Raw genomic sequence first — 19,076 nt, forward strand, 5'->3', positions numbered from 1 at the left:
GCTTGAATTAAGCTAAAATTTACAAATCATTTGTAGTGGTTTGGCCTAACCTATGACATCATTGGTCAAGAATCTTTTCAAGTTTAAGATAAATGTCCGTATGTGGCTCTGAGAGCCAAGAGTCTTTCCATGGTTCCTCCATAGTTTAGAGATGGAACAGCAAAACAAAAACAAGAAGAGAAATCCAGAGTTTACTCACAAATCAGTCGCTGTCCTTAGGGATCATGGATCGCTCTGCCCGCATTCCCCACCATTTGTTACAGTGGGGAAACTGCAACACGCGTATCACACAACAAGGCCCGTGGAAAAGAGATATATATATAGACCGATTCTTGATAGATGTTTCAGAGAGATGTTTATTTTCCCAGCCGCATGGCTGGGATCTGCCGAGGAACTACATTTACACACACCACACAGTCCAGCCTTAACACTGGGGAGAACTTTGGAGGAATTCAGAAGCAGAAAATCTAGGAGGAGTAAGGGGAAAAAACACAAATAGGAGATAAAAAGAAAATGAGAGAATGAAAAAGCCTTATGCTGTGTAAAATTTGCATATTAATAATATTAAAATAATGCTTGTTTATAGGAAAATTATGAACAAGCAGTGCTTGTTATTAACAGCATCTTCCTAGGACCACTTTGCACATCTGTGTTCTCCATTAATACCAAGTAGCAACCTTTGGAGCACATGTTTTTCTGTGAACACCAAAACTGTCTTACACAGATATTGGGGAACATTTCCCTAGATAAGCTGTGCATGTATTCACAAGTAAAATATGCAGCTATACTAGTCTGCACACATAAACCACTCAATTTATATGAGCAAAACAGGAGCTCAAGGCAGGTCTGTACTACAGAGACCAAGCTCTGAACTGGCAACACCAATCCATCAGGACCTGTCGCTGCCAAAAGAAAATGTAACAACCTTACAGCATGAGCCACATCTTAATTTTTGTTTGGGCTGGTTTAGCCAGCCTTCCTCAAGACCCTTGTCCATTAATACAGAATATAATTTTGACAAGAACATGCTTATTCTGACCATCTAATGCATCATTTAGGGAAATTCAGGTGTAACTAAGCCTCATAAACAATCACTACCTCCTTCTGAAAAGAATCACCTAGAAGGCTACAAATTGTATGAGTAGCAGAGTTATTTTCCCAATAAAGCTTTAATGTGTTTCATTTTTGCAATATTGGTACAAAGGAAAGTCTCACATGTACAAATGGAAATTTCAGGTGACAAATTCCAGCCGATTACCAGCAGTCAGCTTCTAAAGCTCAACCTGATTGCAAAAACTAGAAATTTTTCCATTCCTTAATAGGAGACATTAAAGCTTATTAAAACAATTCACCATTGTCTCAGCAGTTCTCTGTTTCTGTACAGTGATATGTTTTCCTGGAATAACAATATCCATAGCAATTTTATGGGCGTGGTTCAGATCAAGGACATGTGCTGCTAGCTGGAAAATTGCATTTGATCTCTGCTTTTCCTTATCTCTTTTCAGATTTTATTGTCTCTTAAGTTTAAAGACACTTTCATTAAAGAAATTATTTCCTTTCTTTGGGAGGTTGAATAAGAAGGCACTAAAATCAGTGAGAGCCTTTCCGTTAATTTAGGGGAGCTTTACATTAGACTTTCAATTAGAAATAGTAAGTGTAGAAGTATAAAGAAACCAAAGATAAAGGAGAGGGGAGCAGGAGGTGGAAATGTTTCACGAACATTTACAAACCTCTAAGGTTTCATTTGGCTTTATGTTAAATTTAGGTCAAAGGTTTGGGTCAGCTTTTGTTCTCCTCAGCCCCTGTTTGATCTTCTGTTCCAGAGCGGGATCTTGACAGATGCACTGTGAAAAGGGAAGAATCGGTTTTAAAAGCTGGACTCAAGATCTGCTAGAGGCAGAATGATGAGGCAACTGCTTTGCAATTTGTTTCATGTCAGAGGGAACACAATTGCCTCAGATAAAATAGTGCAGCATTGGACTTAACACTCCAGATATTTTAAGGAAATGTAATGAGAGGGACACATTAGAATTAACGCTCCTGCTTGGCATCTCCTGCAACCACCTCAGTGGTGACAAACCCTTGAGTTTTGGGGTTGTGCCAGGCCCTGAGCAGCCTTGACTGTGTTTGCCACTTGTAAAACTATTCACTTGAGGACAGTATTTTGTTGACCAGTGGCAAAACACCCAATCTCCCACAGGGAGATGGACCACTTGTCCTCCAAAGGTCACTGGACTGCAGGGTGGCAAAACCACTCTCTCCAGCCTTTGCCTGGCATTGACAAGAGAGGAGTGAGGAACAAGAGGAGGATTTTGGTACTTACGACACAGAGACACAAATAAGGCAATTCCATAAGGAGAGATAGTATCTTCAGGTTAATTTATTGTAGTTTTTATAATTTCTAGATGATATTGTGGGAAAATCAGAGCAGCTTCCTGACACGTCTTTTAGCTAACTTCAAAGGGAAGTAAAAGTTGAAAACGATTACTAAATTTAACTGAATTATGTTAATCAACTGGACAAATTTAGAGGGGGGGAGAGCGGGGCAAAGGGCAGCTGATATATGGAAAGTAAAGAAGGATGTTAGGAGCAGAAGTGATAAAATCACTAGCCCTGGGGGACAGCAGGAGAAGCAGGCAGCTTTTAACCCCAGAGCACCAAATGTTCTGTCACAACACAATTCCTTCTGCTTCATCCCCAGCTTGCTGCTTCTGCCTGAGTCCCCTCCATCTCCACCTCAGCCACATCAGCACAAGGGTTTGCAAGGCCCCTCTAACCCAGACCACTAAGATCTGAGTTAACACAAAAACCTCCTGCACTGCTTGGGTGCAGCGTCACTGGATGGGGCTGGCACTTTACATGTGCTTTAGCTCAGATTCATCCTGTTTAGTTTAGGCATTTAACCACAGACTGTCTCTAATTCCCTTAAAATCCTTCTCCAGCAAGCAGAGAGAGGTGGGCACCCCCAGGGCCAATCCCTGCTGTTGGAGGGATCATTATTCTCCCTTCTCAGGGGGTACAGAGGGAGCTGGGCCCCAGGCACCCTCCTCAGCCCAGCATAGGACAGGCCCATGGCTGCCAGTCACACCTTCCCTTCTTCTCACAGGTGCAGGGACCAAGACACGGCCACAGAAGAATAGAGACAAAAATAGGTTTCTGACCTACTTCTTGGCAGCAGGCAGCATTGAGAGCGGCGGCTGGAGCTGAGGGGGAATAGATCATAACCACACAAACTGCACGGATGTGTTGGTCAGCTGGGAATGACATTGCCTCTCCACACTGGTTTTTCCAGCTTTCTCGTTGAAGCCTTTTCTCTCTCTTTTTCACCATCCTTGACACACAGACCTGGACGATTTCTTCCCCCTTAATTTCTGTTGATAACACATTTTCTTCTGTGTTTATTTGAAACAACATTATTTTCCATGGTTTTGAAATCAACTCAGGACACAATTGTTTTCTCGCAACATTTTGGAAACAGCATTTAAGAAACATTTTCAGAAACATGAATATTTGAAGATTATTACATTTAAATAACTTCCAAATATGAGATTCCTTTGCTTCTTGAGGGAATTGTGCTGTAATACTTAAATCTTTTATATTAATTTTTTCCCTTTCTGATTTAAATTCAGCCATACTGTGGATTTATATTATTACTTTTCATCAATAGCAAGTACTTTCCATGCTAGCAGGCTCTCAGTGGTGTCTGCACTGAACAACAGAAAATACCTATTCCTTGGAGGAGTTTTCTCTAGATATTTTTTTATTTCTAGCCTATGTTTTTAATTATCAATATTCTGTAGTGTTTAATCTTCCACAGAAACTTCCAATATTTTTAGGACATCTTTTCAGACACCCTAATTGTTTCCTTGTGGAGACTGAACTGGATCCATGGGATGGTCAGCCTTAAATATTTGACACCTCTTACTCTTGTTTTCTCCTATAGGATGGTTTATATCAGGTTGGCTGAAGATCTGCTCTAACAGAGGGAATGGATGCTGTACGCTGCACACATTCAAGCAGTCCCATTGTCATCAAGTATTAAGATGAGATAATTTCAAAGAAAACACTTCCTTTGTCCCATGCAAATAACATTTGCATTACTCATTTCAACTGGCTAAACAACAAAACCAAAGTTTTTTTCTTAATAAAAAGTGAATGGTCTTAAAGCAAACACCACAAAGAGTAAAGTTGCTGGAAATTTCCTTTCTGGGAAGGGATGCAACAGAACTGGAGTTTTATTCTTGGGTCACCAACACTTAGGGTAAACCAGGGGATTATCTTTGAAAAAATTAAAACTCTCATGAGAAAAATAGCACACTACTCCTTCTGACTGACTCCAAAGAAGAAAAAATTGCAATTTTACCCAACACAATCCATCTGGTTCATGCCTGGGAAGGCGCATTTCTTTCAGAGTGAGCTTGTTGCTGTCACATCCTCTCATCAGCTGAATCCTGGGAAGTGTCTCTCTGTTCTCTCTGTGCTGCCAGGATGCTCCTTATGCCCCTTCTGTAAACACACAGGACAGGTCTCAGCACACTCAGCAAGATACTTTCAGTTCTGTTTGCACAGAGCACTCCTTTTCCATTACAGGAAATCAGGGAAAGAGGACTCAGCCTGCCCTTTGGCCGAGAATCACAATTCTTGGGCATCCTGTAGACACAGCTGTTTAGGGTACACTCAGAAGACCCCAGTGCATTCTCAAAACAGTTTCTGAGCTTGTTTAGCTTTAAAAAACATGAGTGTTGTCACCGCTGTTGATGCCATTTGGGCTCAGATTTATGAAAAAAAAAAAAAGTATTTTTGATTAAATAGGCACACACCTGTACATATACTCACACTTCAGAGGTTTGGGAGAATTAGATGTAAATGGCTGTTGATGAAACTCAAGCACTGTGTGCTGGTGCTGGAATTCAGAGCCAGCTTTCCGGGATTAGGTGTCCCTGACTAACCTCAGCTGTTAGAAATTATTTTGGAGCTTGGCCCTGGCAGGTGAGGGGTCACTGTGAGGAGGAGAACAAAAGGTTTTCTTCTCTCTTCTGCCCCTGCCTTCCCCCCTCTGCAGTATTGGGCAAATGTGGTTTTAATTCAGAAATACAAATGTAATCTTCAAAGTCACTCTGAGAAGGAAGGGAGGGGGAGAGAGCAAAAAAACCTCCCAAAAAACCCCAACCAAACAACTGGATTGCAATTTGTCAAGATTTTTTTGACTCTGAACTGGAAAATCTTAACAGCCGGCTGATGAGCCAGTGGGGGAGGAAGAGAGACTGGGAGTGCTGGAGCTAGCCTGCAGTGCTCTTGAAATGCAATGAACTTTCTTGCTGTCACAAACAGCATCTAATATTTTGCTTTCTTCAAGGCCAGCCCTTTTCTGATATAAATAATCCTGTGATCCCATATCACCAGGAGTCTAGGGAAAACAGCTCCACCTTACGTGCTGTTCTTGGAGTGCTTGGAGAAGGCAAAACTGCCACCGAAAGCTGTTTGGGAGCATTAAGTAGTAAGGAAACATTTTTTTCCCCTACCTTGCACTTTTGGAAGTCTCCAGGCTGGGAAGTATTTTTGTTTCCTCCAGGTTGTGACAGCAATGGCTGCATATGGGCTGCAGCTCTGACAGCAGATGTGAATAATGGAAAAGGGTTCTGAATACGAGAAGTCACTCTGAGCGCTCACTGTACTTTCTTAATGTATGTGACATTGACATAACACGCCCCAGGGCATTCTGGATCAGACCATGTTTGCCTGTTCCATGTGTTGGTTTTATGAACAGCAATCAAGTTGTAAACATGTAGGCAGTTGAAACACATGTAGGCAGCGTGTGTGGTGAGTGGCTTCCCATGCTGTGCATAGGTGGGAAGAACTGAGCAGAGGTGAGGGCAGCAGAAACAACATTTTACCATGAGAGGAGAAGAATCCTGCTCCCTGGCAGGGCTCATGGTGGGCAGTCTGGATGGTGGTGATGCTACATCATGTTATCTGATTGTGTAAGACACACAGCACCTGGAAACAGCTATTGTGATGCACAGAAGCTCAACCAGATACATCTCACAGGATCTGATGTGAGCTGGATACGCTCTTCACCAATGTAAGAAATTAAAGCTTTCATTTCCCAAGCACAGATGATGGATATCTAGGTCACAGCTCAGCAGATGGTCAGTCCAAGCCCCTCTTCCTTAGTCTGTGAGGCAGTGGCAGATACACATTTCACAGATCTGTGTTAGTGAATCAGCAGCACTGAGAATCCTGTTTCCCCCTTCCACATCCCCATCCTTCAGAAGGAAAAGTCCATTTCTGCAGGGACTTAAAGCAGGATTAATCCCTCTCTGATCTCCTCCTCTAACTCCTTCTCCTTGACACCCCATTCCAGCTTTCATCCTATTTGGGCTATTTAGTCTAGAGCAGGGAAGACAGAGAGGAGAGAGGAGACAGGAAAACAGTCTTCAATTATATAAATGGCTTATGCAAAGATGAAGGCAATAGATTGTTATCCACATCTACAGGGAAAGCACAAAAACAGTAATGGGTTTAAATTCAGCAAGGGAGACCTGAGTTCAGCACTAGAATAACTTCCCTGCTGCAAGGGTCATTGGGCACTGGAGGGGATTGCCTGGGGGATCTTCACAGCTGACAGGGTTAAAAAAATACTTCAGACAAATGGATCAGGAGTGGTTTGTGTGGGGATGGATGAGGTCAACTCCTCAGGTCCCTTCTAGCCCTGTTTTCTTCGATACCATGGTGGTAACTATTCCAGACTCAATCCTTGGCAGATGACAATGATAAAACTCCATTCCTCCTGTGTTTTTTGGGTACAAGTTGGCAATCTCATGGCAGCAACACAATTGGGTCAAGGAACTGATGAAGCCAGAAGACAGGATGGTCTCTCAGTACACAGCAGGCATAGCTGTCAGGTCCTGCAGCACCCAGTTATTCTGCCCAATCCTAAATAATTTAATTTTCTCTTAAAGAGTCAGCAAAAGAAACTCAAGCTCCTAAGAGCTCATCAACTCTGCAGAGGACAAAGGTTCACACTCACAAATGCACACTATGATTCCAAAGCAGTGGCACCTCAGCAGCCTCCCCACAACAAGACAAAGAGAGTTACTTTGCCCTGTGCAAGATTACCAGATACCTTGGAGTGTGCTTGTGTTTGCAACTGGTACAGCCTCATCATGCACAGCCCTTGCAAGAAGGAGCACCCCTGGAGATGCTCTGCTCTGAAATGCACTTCTCAGCAAATTGCACTGAAAATGGGACTGATCCTATGTTTACACAAGCATATCCTTAAGTGCATTGCTGGACTGGGGCCTTACTCAGCTATATTTCAGGCTTTTGGAGGTCAGTAGGGATTGATTAGTTTCTCTGCCTGACCTGGGCAGTGAAAGCCTACATGTGTCAGAATAAGGATGTTTTACAGGATATAAGGATGTTTTTGCATATAATTTTTCTCACTGAGTTTTAGATATCCTAGACAGAAAATATGGCCAATAACAACAAAGGGAGAAGTCTCTCCTTCTAAAAGAGAAGTGTGAGTGAACCCTAACAGATGTAATTTGTATCATTACTGCTGATGAAGTTAGCAACCTTTAGCAAGGAGACATGGATCAATAGCTACTTGAAAAGATACAGCTGCAGATATCCAAGTAGACATGAACAAGGAAGAGAGGTGTAAAAGGCAATAGCTGAATATTTAAACCAGATGAAAGTTGTAAGGTAGGTTAGTGACCTTAAAAGAACCAGATAAGTAAAAAAAGCAGAGAAGGGCAACAATGATTTATATACCTGCCCTGCACAAATATCAGAATGGCTTATTGAAGAGAGTAGCAAATTATGAAAAAAGTAGAGCTTTATTAGATTAATGACAGAGGAGTTTGTATAGAAAGGCTGGCATCTTTGGAAAGTGAGAAAGAGAAATTAATTTTATTTTAACACTTTTGTTTCCAGGTTTGAACACTCCTTTATTCTGCCATGCAGTTATCTGCCTTACACTTAATAATTACACACCTGTTTCCAAATGCTTTGTGACAACAGTAGAACTCAATGTATAGAAAGCAACAGGACATCCTGGAGACTGATGTGCCTACAGTACAAAACACATAGGAAGTCTGCTGGTGACACAGTCCCTGGTACCAGAGAATCCTCCCTAGGCTAGGGTGACCAGAAAGGCTTCCCCCAGAATACTTTGCCCTGCTATGTTAATATACCCCAGTTCTGCTCCCTTGGTTGGCTCGTGGCTGCCCCACCCCCTTGCTACCTTATATGGTTCAGACTTTAGCAGGTTTTCCCCTCCCTGTTCTCCCCATTGGCCTTTGCCCCTCACCACTCCCCGAGAGCTTCCCCATTGTTCCCCATTCCCTCCTCCCGCCTTTGCACCGCCCTCATGCCCTCAGCCCCACCCCCATACTTAAACCTAGACCCTGCATTGTTTTCTGTCTTTGCTTCCAGAGCCCTTCACAGTGTGGGAGCAATGAACTGCTCTTGTGGAAATCTATGCAAAGACCCTTCCTGCCTCTTTGCCGTGGACCCATATTACTGAAGCTATCCGTGTGTGTGTGTGTGCACACGTGTGTGAGTTTGTGGCTGGTCCTGCTGAGCAGCTTCGCTTTGGAGATACTTTTCAGAGATTGCAACACCTTGCGCTCCGGACCAGAAGCTGCAGAGCTCGAGATAGCGATAGGACACCAGGAAGGGGCACCCATGGAGACAAATGCTAAAAAGCTGGCAGTTCACCAACGACCTGTTTCTAACACTGTGTAAAGAGGTGGGAGTTCTGGAATTGACCAAGAGGCTCTCAGACCTTTATCATGATTACTGTGGTGATGTCCAGAATCCTTAGTCTTGGATCATACATGCTGGTGTCCCTAAAAAAGACAAAAAGACAACAACCACCTCCCACAGGCTTTAAATTAAGCAAAGTAGGGTAAAGTTTGATAGGAAAACAAGGAGCCACAGCATGAAGTGGTTCACATGTGGTTGCACAGAAAGTTGGCCGAGGACCTCCACATTCCATTTCCCATCCAAATGCCTAATCTAGACTAAAGGAAAGAACATTTCTGTCTGCAAGAACAAACTTTTAAAACTGGCTTAAAGGATTCTGTTTAGGAAAAGACCACAACAACAACAAAACCAAAAAACCCCCAAAAAATCCCAAAACCAACCAACCAACCAACAAGAAAAAACACACCAAAAAACCAAACCAAAACAAAAAAAAAAAAGGAGAAGAAAGAAAATCCACCCTAAACAGTTTTTAATATATGTAGTTTGGTTTGCAAACTACGTGTATTAATCCTAACCTGTTTATACCAGCGGAAGGGACAAATCAGTCATCATGGTACTCATAATTGAACATGGAAATATATCTGTAATCATATCAAGTCCCAGCAGCGACTCTAACAACTTCTTGGAGCATTGCCATCAACAAAAGAACTAATTCCATAGAGAAAACGTTCAGGGGCACAGTTTGCACTAGTTAATCAGGGCATGGTCAACTACATTACTTGCACACACCAGCCTGCTGATCATTAAGGTCTGTGACTACCTTTTGCTGCAGGAGTGTGTGGCTGTGCTCTCCTCCAGCCCTGAGACTGCACTTGATGAGATCAGTGGCTGAATTCTTACCTCCATCCTCAGGGTCGGGCCTAAGGAGCTGGCACTGTGCAGTGCTCATTATTCACCACTTGCCATGTACTGGTGACCTGAAAACCTGACCCACAGCCCAGTGAGTCCCCTTTGGATTTCTCTGTGCTCCAGTTCAAGCCTCAAGAGAACAATTAGCATGAATGAGCTCAAATAAAAATGAATTGTTGTGAGTGTATTTATGATCAGTTTTGCATGCTGCCCTTTGCTCCCTGCAATACCCCTAGCTCAGGTGTAAGGCAGCTGAAGAAAGTTCTAGCTAGGAGAGATTGCATGTTAATAGACATACACAAAAGAGCTGCTTACAGGCGAAAAAAACAAAGATGGCTGAGAAATAAAAATTATTCAACAGCATCACCACCCAGAGAGAATAAATTCCACAGGTAGGATAGTGCAGATACAGCTATTATAGAAACATGAATCTTCAACTCCTTTATATTTTTATGTTTTCCCTTCCTTGTAAGGTTTGTTGAAAAAGTAGAATAGGCTAATAAACTCCTCTGATTTGTCTCCCTTAAAGTTTTGTGTGAGCAAAGTAACACATTCTATTTGAACTTCATAATTCATAAATAATTATTTTTAGTTATGTTCTCTTCAACCCTCAATGGGCAGCTAATGAATTTAAGAAAATGTCATCTCCTTGAATTACCTACTGTAGTTTCTCACTAGCATTAGCTTGAGCTTAGCTGGCAGCAACACTCTAAAAATCATCATTAAAACTTATCTCAATGCAGGTGCAATCTGGATGAAGAGTTTCCCCCCATGATCTCCTGCCTCTGTGTTGCTCAACATCTCATCCTGTGCCATTCAAGGCTGTAGTATCTGAAGGCTGGAGTATTTGAGTTCCTTCACCTACAAAAATCAAGGGATAAATATGTATTTATTGCTCTACAACAGCTGCCATCCTGTGATGAGATAATTATGCATATGCAGGGAGGGTATTCCCATGGGACTTGGGGTGGACAACTTGAATTAGGCTGGAAAGGCAAAGGCTGGGATGGGATCTGCTGCTTCTGCACTACAGTGGCACTGTCCACAAACACTCTTTTGCCCCAAGAAAGTGCCAAAAGGAGGTGTGAGGAAAAGGAGGACAGCTCCCTTCACCCCATCCTGCCTCCACTGCACCTTCACAAGCAGTGGGAAGCAATGGCTGCCCAGCTTCACCCTCACACCTGCAAACCCTTCCATGGCCTCATTTCCTCTCTCCTCCACATCCTCCCACAGAAATGGGTTTATTTGTTAAACAGAAAGACTGACTTCTTTTGCTGAAGTATTTTAAGAGGGTCTGTTTATGTATATGAAAACAGGGGACTTATTTTCCTAAAGAATCTGCATTTTCTAAAGGCTACAAGAAACTGTTTTTAAAGGAAATTCATAACTACTTTTGAATTTTTTTTGCACTTAAAGTCTCTTCCTTGGAGGGAATTCTCATCCACATTTTTTCATGAAACATCCAATACATGTATTCATTTTCTGTTTTAAATAACAAAGAGATCCAAACCCAATAGATGTTAATAGAAAATAAAGCTTTTTGTCCTGATGCTGCAAAAAGCTTTCACAACAGTGAAATGCAGAGTTAAAAAACACTAATATGGAAAAAAAATAATTTTAATCGATCACAGTAAAATACACTAGTCAATACCACCTTAACACAACACGTTAAAAACATCAAAGTAACACCTGCCTGTGAAATGCTTGATTTTTATGGAGTTTCCTTGAGAAAATGGTCCCATAGAACTTTTTAACTCTACTTAATCAGCAAAAAACAAATCAAAGAAGATGACTCTCATTTCCTTTTCTAAATGAAAAATGTCCATTTCATGAGGGAAAGGTCAGCTGTTAGGCAGAGTGCTGGTGCACTTTAGAGAACCTAAAATCTGCACCTGGACTTCCTCATATCCTAAATATTTCCCTCCTTCAGTTTGGCTGAGAATTGCTGTTTAAAACTACTTTCTTCTTTCTGGTCCCTTCATTACTCTGACAGTTGGATCTTTCTTAGAATTTATTCTTCCTGTAACATTTTCTGGATAATATACAATAAATTCTGGTTTATGTCCTAATTCCAGCTAGACAGCTATAGAAGTGTTAAATAGCTACTGTGACATGTCTAATAAATAGCCATCTAACCACATTATAAATAACCTCAAATTCAGCCCAATAAATATTGCAGTAAATTTGGTCTTGCCAGTACATCTGTATAAATGTCCATAATAAGATAGACAAGAAAGGCTAACCATACTAAAGAACTTTGATTCTGGAAAAAGGCCATGTGCAATACTTCATTCTTCTTAGAAGAAAAAAAAAACCAACAAAAAAAGGAGCCAATTGTTTAGCAAATAATATAGTGTTGGGAAAGGGAGACATTGTTCAACAACATGCAATTTATTTAGATGACAAAAAATGAGACATGCAAAGCAGGGCATGTTTAACTGAACGTCTATGGCAGTCGCACATGCATTAAAAAGCAGTAACTTTCCAGTTATTAACTCCTATTGCCAGTACCATTACCAGCAGCTGGAAACATCTACTGAACAAGACACATAGGTCTTTTTCTTCCAGACTGCAATCCTGTCTGTCTGCCAAAAGTTTTGAAAAATATTCCAGGTATTTGGCTGACTATTCAGTAGCCTCATCAATATTCCCCTCATCAGCATTTCTTCACCTACCACCCACATTTTGCCACCCTCTTGATGACAGAAGCCAGGAGCATCTCAGCTGGAAGAGGCTGGTGTGGCCCTGGCAGGAAGGAGAGATCTGTCCCCACCTCCCATGCCTGATGCTGTGCACGTGTGTGCACCACAAAGCCCTACCTAGAGGCATTGGCACCCTGTGCCACCAGATCAGAGCTTAGGCTGCTCATCTGTGCTCTACCTCCTAGAAAAACAGTCTGCATTTCCACTGCTCGGACTTGGACATCTTTAAGGTTCCTTCCTGGCTTTGCTTTCTCATTAACCAAAAAACCATTCTCTCATGTGAGCAGTGATGACAATACCTGCCACAGTTCTGTGTTTATTCTGGTCTGTTTAGTTTAGGTTGTTTAGGTTTCATTTCTATTTATATGCTTAGCAAAAAAAAAAAAAGTCCGTTCAGAGGAAGCTTTTAATACCACTGTTCATTCTTCATTCCCTATTTATATCCTTCTGGAACTCTGTGATCAGAAGATAGTACTACCAGCTTCCCCTGGTGTAAGTTTGCTCATAGAAAAAAAAGGCAAGTTACACAATAGGTCTACCATTACACAAAGGATGTGCATAAACATCTGCATAATCTAATATTTTCCACAGGGTCAGACTAATGGGTCATGTGCTCTGCATTAGTTTCTAATGGCTCAGTTTTGGTAAGGACTGTGGAAGCACACAGATAATGAGAAAAAGGGAATATTTCTTCTGCATTCACTTCAGTGGTAGCTCCTCAGGGAAGCGATCATAGCCCCAAGTCTGGCAGAGTTCAAGAAGCGTTTGAACAATTCTCTCAGGCACTCTGAGAGCACTCTGGTGTGTCTCTTGAGGTGTCCTGTGCAGGGCTAAGAGTTGGACTCAATCATCCTTGTGTATTCCTTCCAAATCAGCATATTCTGTGATGTGCATTGAAAGTATGAAAGGTTGCCCATGGAAACCTAAATTTTGGGCAAAGCACTGCAGATGTGAAAACAGCAATTTTCTGGGAGCCTATGAGCCATGTCAGAAACACATCATACATGCCTACACCCAAAGTGTGGTTACTTTGTCTTCTGCTCCTTGGGACACCACCACACAGAAAGCTTGGAGTTCCTGCATCAGCTGCATTGATTGGCAAGAACTTCCCAGGAGCTGATGTACCTGCAGGAGGAGAGACCAAAGCTGTTTGCTCTCATAGGTGATCACTCTTTCCATTCCATCCATGGTTGTCCTTAGATTGCCCCACTCTTTCCCCACACAACACTCCACAGGGGTCTGCATCTCCCACCTCTGCAGATGTCTTAGAATGGATGGAACAGTCTTGGACCTCCTCAGATTCCATATGGTGCCATCAAAATCCACTCCATCTTCTCCAGTTATGACTGCTTTTCTGCCTGAGGAGAAACATGGCAAATGCAGAGGTGCTGACCACATCCAGATGGGACCTAAGCTCTTAATTTTATAAATAAATACAGCACAGATCATAGTGACACAGTGTCCTGTTCTATTCATGAGATATCTCAAAGAGGGACAGAAAGGCTCTCAGCAGAGCACACGACAGACACACTGAAGCAGAAAATGCGTGGGTACACAAGGCCCATTTTCCCTTGACTGCTTTAAAACACAGTCTCATTACAGGTGGAGGGGAGATGGAGGGAGGTATAAGTCTCAATTAAGAGGTCAGGGGCTGGTACATATCTAATTATAAACCCATTTGGCCCTAGTCTAAACATCCTAATCTTAGTCCCAAACCATACAAATCTGCCTGGAGTGACACAAAGCAGCAATAGCCCATGCAGGGATTTGCCAGCTCAAAGAATCCATGTTGTTCTTTCAGTTATCACAGTTTATTTTTTGGACATTGAGACTCCAGAGGCTGCAGAGCAGCAAGGCACCATGGACAATACAGAGATTTGTGACTTCAAGGATGAGGGGAAGCTTTTCAACAATACCACTGTCTGTCTCCACTTGATGTACTGCAAAGGCTAATTTGTTTTGAAATCCCCATTTTTAATTTGCATTATTGATCAACCTAGCAATTATAAATGTTAATCTATTCTTCAGTGGCCTTAAATTCAGAGATTGAGATCGTTGAACTAAATACAAATTCCATCCCTTGCTCTGATTTATTAAAACTTGAGTGATATGGAGAACCCACTGAGTCAGAGCACTGATAGGAATATGCTTTCAAAGCACATCTTTAATTAATTTTAAAGCAGGATGAACCAATTTATATCACTTTGATTTAAATCAGTTTTGTTAATTGTGATTTAAATCACAATTTAAGTATTTAATTTGCATTGGAATTGTGCTTTCTAGCAGATATTCATGACAAAGGGTTATTCTCAGAGACTGACAACTAATAAAAATGTTTGATTGCAAAGAAAGGTAGCTCTGAGCTGATATTTAATATTTGGCTTTGTTAACTAAGAGAATACACTATTATCACATGTCACTATATACTGAAGCATTTATTTTGGGGTTTGATTTTTACGTTTGATTTATGAGAAGACAGGACATGGAGTTAGTTTTTAGTCACCTGATTCACTTTATAATATGTGCTTTGTGTTACGCTGCTTCTGAACAAAAATATCCAGAAGAACATAATTGTTTAAGTGGAACTACATTGTGTCCTGCATATTTTAGGAAATATTATCAAAATATTCCTTGCATTTCAAGGCAGCTGATGTACTGAACAGTGCAAATATCAACAACAATAGATCAGCTGAACTATTTTTTCCTTGATTCCTTATTCTTCAAGATCAGAACTGGTTGATCTCTGATCTTATCTTCCCCCCCTACCCCCCCCACTTTTTACTCATAAAATGGGAAAGGATAAGCAAATTTTCCTGTTCTTTCAACTACCAGTTGTTTTACCAACTTGGAATACTCTAGTCATTATGTGATGTAAAGCAGATAAAATAAAAAGAAGAAAATGTTTTTGCACCTGCAAAAAAAGGCTGCAGCTGTCAAAAGCTAGTTTATTACTCAAGAAACTCCAATTCCAGGTGTCTAGTTAGTAATTTATTTCCTTTAGTGATTTGACATTCTTCAGAATTTTGGCAATGAATATATACTCAGCTGTTATTTTTATGAAAGAGGTTATTAATAAGAAAATAAAATTTTATTTTAGGCATTCATAACAAATTTAGGCTGTCATCATTCCAGAATGCATGACTTCAAGTTTAATTTTCAGAAGACAAAAATATTAATTTAAAAATTCAAAGATGAATGAATGTGTGTTGTAAAAACACACACGGATTTCTTGGCACTAAGGAACCACAGACAAAATGACAAGAATGTGAATGGACTAATTGCCATCTATTTTAAAAGGAAACATGACAAAAACACTGTAGATTTTTTTTTAGAGGATTTTTCTCCTGCCCTCAACTGACAAAGTATGATTTTTACCATTTGCACCTGGATAGAGGTTCTTCCCCACAAGGAAAACTCTGGGCAATGAGCTCTCCTCTCCCTACACTATAATTCTCACACAACATGACAGAAAAGGCACAGTCCTAAAATCAAAGAGTTGTTTCTTAATCCAAATACTTATTCTCAATTCTATCTAAACCTCTACCTGATTAGAAATTAGTTAACTAAGTTCATATGGCTGCTGGGTAAGACAGCTGTCCCACTCAAATACTTGATGCAAGTTTACAGCACAGTTTCTTAGGGCAATGACTTGTTTCAGTGGACTCAATCTAAAGGTTGGATACTTTTTTTTTCTTGAAAGTCTTTTCCAACCTTAATCATTCTATGAATCCCATCCCCATTGGCAGCAGCAGGGCAGGGCAGCAACACTGACTGCTCAGGCTGGCTGGCAGGAGGGCAGGACTGGGGTGTACACACTTCTGCTTCTGGGCAGCAGCACCATAGCACTCACAATGTGCTTTGGAGCTGGGTCATAATTTTTCCCCAGACTATTCTCACTATTTGGCACTAGGAAATTGTGTTCTGTGGACCAAAAATATGTGGTGCTTACATTAAGTCCTTCATACTTTAGTCAGCCCCCAGAACATGTAGCCCTATATTTGTTTTCAATCAATTCTCTGGAATAAGAGACATTTGTTTTAATTTCTGAAGATGCCACCTGCTACTTGGTTACTGGTGTTAACCCATACCAGGAAGAATTCTGTGTTGGTCTTTAGCTCCTAGAAAAGAATGAATTCCCCAGTATGGTAAGAATTTGAAACTAAATTAAATAAGCAAGCAAGTTAGCTTTTCACCAGTTCTGAGCATGCAGCACAGGAACATGTGCACCCAAAAGGTGCGGGAACACTGGGAATAGGCAGGCGCTCACCTGGGAGGGAGCAGGTCAAAACACCCAGCTGACTTTTCCATAAGGCCTTGCAGAAATATTTCCCAATCAAAAGAAAACCTGAGTGTAAAAACATTCACATGAAAATTTGATAAGTAAACAAAAATTTTACAAAAGGGTAAAAGTGTTTCTGTGGAGTAAGAATTTTTTGCTTACTCTAAACTTCAGAGCAGGCATAGCTAAAAAGAGGTGCCAAAAGCAGTAACTGAAGTACTGTCACTGTGCTGCAGTTAAGGACATACAGCCACAAGTTCCCCTTAGCAACGTCTCCTTTTCTGCTGAAAACCACCATAGTTCACAATTCCTCTGTGCAAGTGCCAGCCTACCTGGATTTGATAACTCAAATGTGCAGAATAGAAAAAAGGGATCAGTAAATACCTCAGTCCTGTATTTGGAGAGCTACACTATACAATCAAGAACAATTAAATACTTTAAAACCTCAGTGAGCACCTGCAAGAGTTACGTCTGCTAAGCCCATCAACTCTGCAAAACTTGCACAGGAGAATCACAGAAGAATTTTGCAAGAGGAGGCTCAACACACAGCTGTAGTTTTTATGCTTTGGAACACATAAGAAATTCCAGCAATCATTGAAGGAAGTCTGAATGTCTTGCTGAAAGATGTGCATTAAGCAAATATAAACAATTAAGTAAATACATGGAAAAAGTAGTGCCTTGGAAGAAATAAACAAATGATATATAGCATCAGACTAAACAAGCTAGTGCAAACCCAAGACAGAACAGCTATCTCTGAAATCACTAGGAAGTAATCATAAAGAAACATTTGAAATACTGAATAAATCAGAAGAAATAGTTCTTTCCCCCTACCACTCATGTCTGAAGCAGTGCAGAGCAGCCTAGAGCCTGACATATCATTTTCCTTTAATCCCTTCATGCTTACAGTGAAAGATGCTATACTGTGTCCACTGTATCTAGTCATCAAGAAATTGTCTCTGTACAAGGATTCCTCATTTGCACAAAGATGAGGAAATTAGGTTGCTCCTCCCAGACAGCACTGGATAAGGCAGACGGGGTGTCTGAGGAACCACCACACTCCTGATCCTGATAGTGAGGTGATCCCCGATTTTGGAACATGCCAGGCATGCACTGGAACAGCCAATGCTCAAATGACACTGAATATGGTACATTCCATCCTAACCTGATCCGAATTTAAAGTTGGCTTTCCTGAAAACAGCAGCTCATCAAGATGTCTGTGCTAGCTATATATTTCACCTCCTGTGTGGGGAAGGAAAACTAAACAAGTAAAACTAGCTGACATCAGGAAAATTGAGAAGCTGTAACTCATATAGAATTGGCCCAGAAATAATCAGATTCCTCACTCCTTTATTTGTTCCTGGACCAGATCCATTCTTTCCAGATAAACTCCTCCTCAGTGCACTGCACAGCTCTGGTGTAACGAAGTGATGGGTCATGCTGGTGCTATCGAATCCAGGATTTATGAGGAGACATTATCACCTCAAATAGGGAATTGGAGGGGGCAGAGAGATTGTGGCTCTGCAAACAAGTCTTTAAGGCATGTTTAGATGGGCGGCATGTAATCAATCAAATTAAGGTGCTGTGCATTGATGTATCTCCACTGACCTCAGAGAGAATTCCAGCATACATTGGTACAGGATCTGTTGGTTAGGAATTAATTAACCATGTACATCTATTAGCAAAAGCAGGCACACCTCCTACAGGTAATTCAGCATATTTCCTCTCCTTTCCCGAGAGTAAAATGTCCAGCGCAGATACCAAAACTGCCTTCCCTGCTGATGCCCTTTTGTCTCTGTTTGGCATGTTACTTGCATTCTCCGTTCAGCAGCAGCTGTGCATAGCTGGTCAAACACTCCAAGTTGTTTGTCAAAGTTTTCTGAAGGCTTTTCATCTCCCTGTTTTCCCGTGACATGCCCAAACACAAGTCATCTCTGTTGGCTTTTGGAGCACATTAATTCAGAGTACAGCATCAGAACTGGTAGGTAATCAGTTAGCTGGAGGTTAAAGTGGAGCATTTTTCCCTAACGAGGGCAACAAAAAGGTGGGAAAGATTTCTGAATTAGAACGCTTTAATTTGGGTAATGTATTTCCTAGAGGCACACCACTAATGCCAGCTCATGGGCAATTCTTCCAGTAGATGCAATCTGAAAAGCCACTGGAGGTGGAGGAAAGCTAATCAAAGCAGAATGTTTGTTTTATCACTTCTGAAGCGCACAATGGGGGGATAACAAACTGTAGCCTCAAGGCTTTGGGCCTTGAACACTGCACCACCCTGGATCCATGATGACAGAAAGAGAAATCTTCCAGTTAACATCACTCACACTTATCCTTAGACTGTGGGAGATGTAAGGGTACAAGGAGGTACCAGAGGCCCCAAAGAGCAAGGGCAGGAATGCAGGAGCTCTGGAGCACTCAACTGGCAGCATGACACAGGAGAAAGGGGTTTGGGGGTAGGACACACAGGTTTTGCCACA

General features: G+C 41.4%; 1 long non-coding RNA gene across 10 annotated transcripts in view; it reads right to left on the reverse strand.

Annotated features, from left to right (window-relative positions):
• Positions 1–338: 338 nt before the first annotated feature.
• The window catches only part of LOC104683350, a 93,639-nt gene continuing 74,901 nt past the window's right edge, over positions 339–19,076 (reverse strand). For 3 of the 10 annotated variants that reach the window (XR_005602994.1, XR_002043414.3, XR_005602993.1), the window contains exons 3-11: positions 16,591–16,668; positions 13,576–13,681; positions 13,353–13,448; positions 8,792–10,482; positions 7,999–8,074; positions 4,364–4,506; positions 3,162–3,371; positions 1,731–1,844; positions 339–467 (exon numbers count right to left, since the gene is read on the reverse strand). This is a non-coding gene — a long non-coding RNA (uncharacterized LOC104683350). The other 7 variants (XR_005602997.1, XR_005602996.1, XR_002043413.3 and 4 more) reach the window with 7 other exon arrangements.

Source organism: Corvus cornix, chromosome 12 (genome assembly GCF_000738735.6).
Source record: "Corvus cornix cornix isolate S_Up_H32 chromosome 12, ASM73873v5, whole genome shotgun sequence".
Lineage (NCBI taxonomy): Eukaryota > Metazoa > Chordata > Aves > Passeriformes > Corvidae > Corvus > Corvus cornix.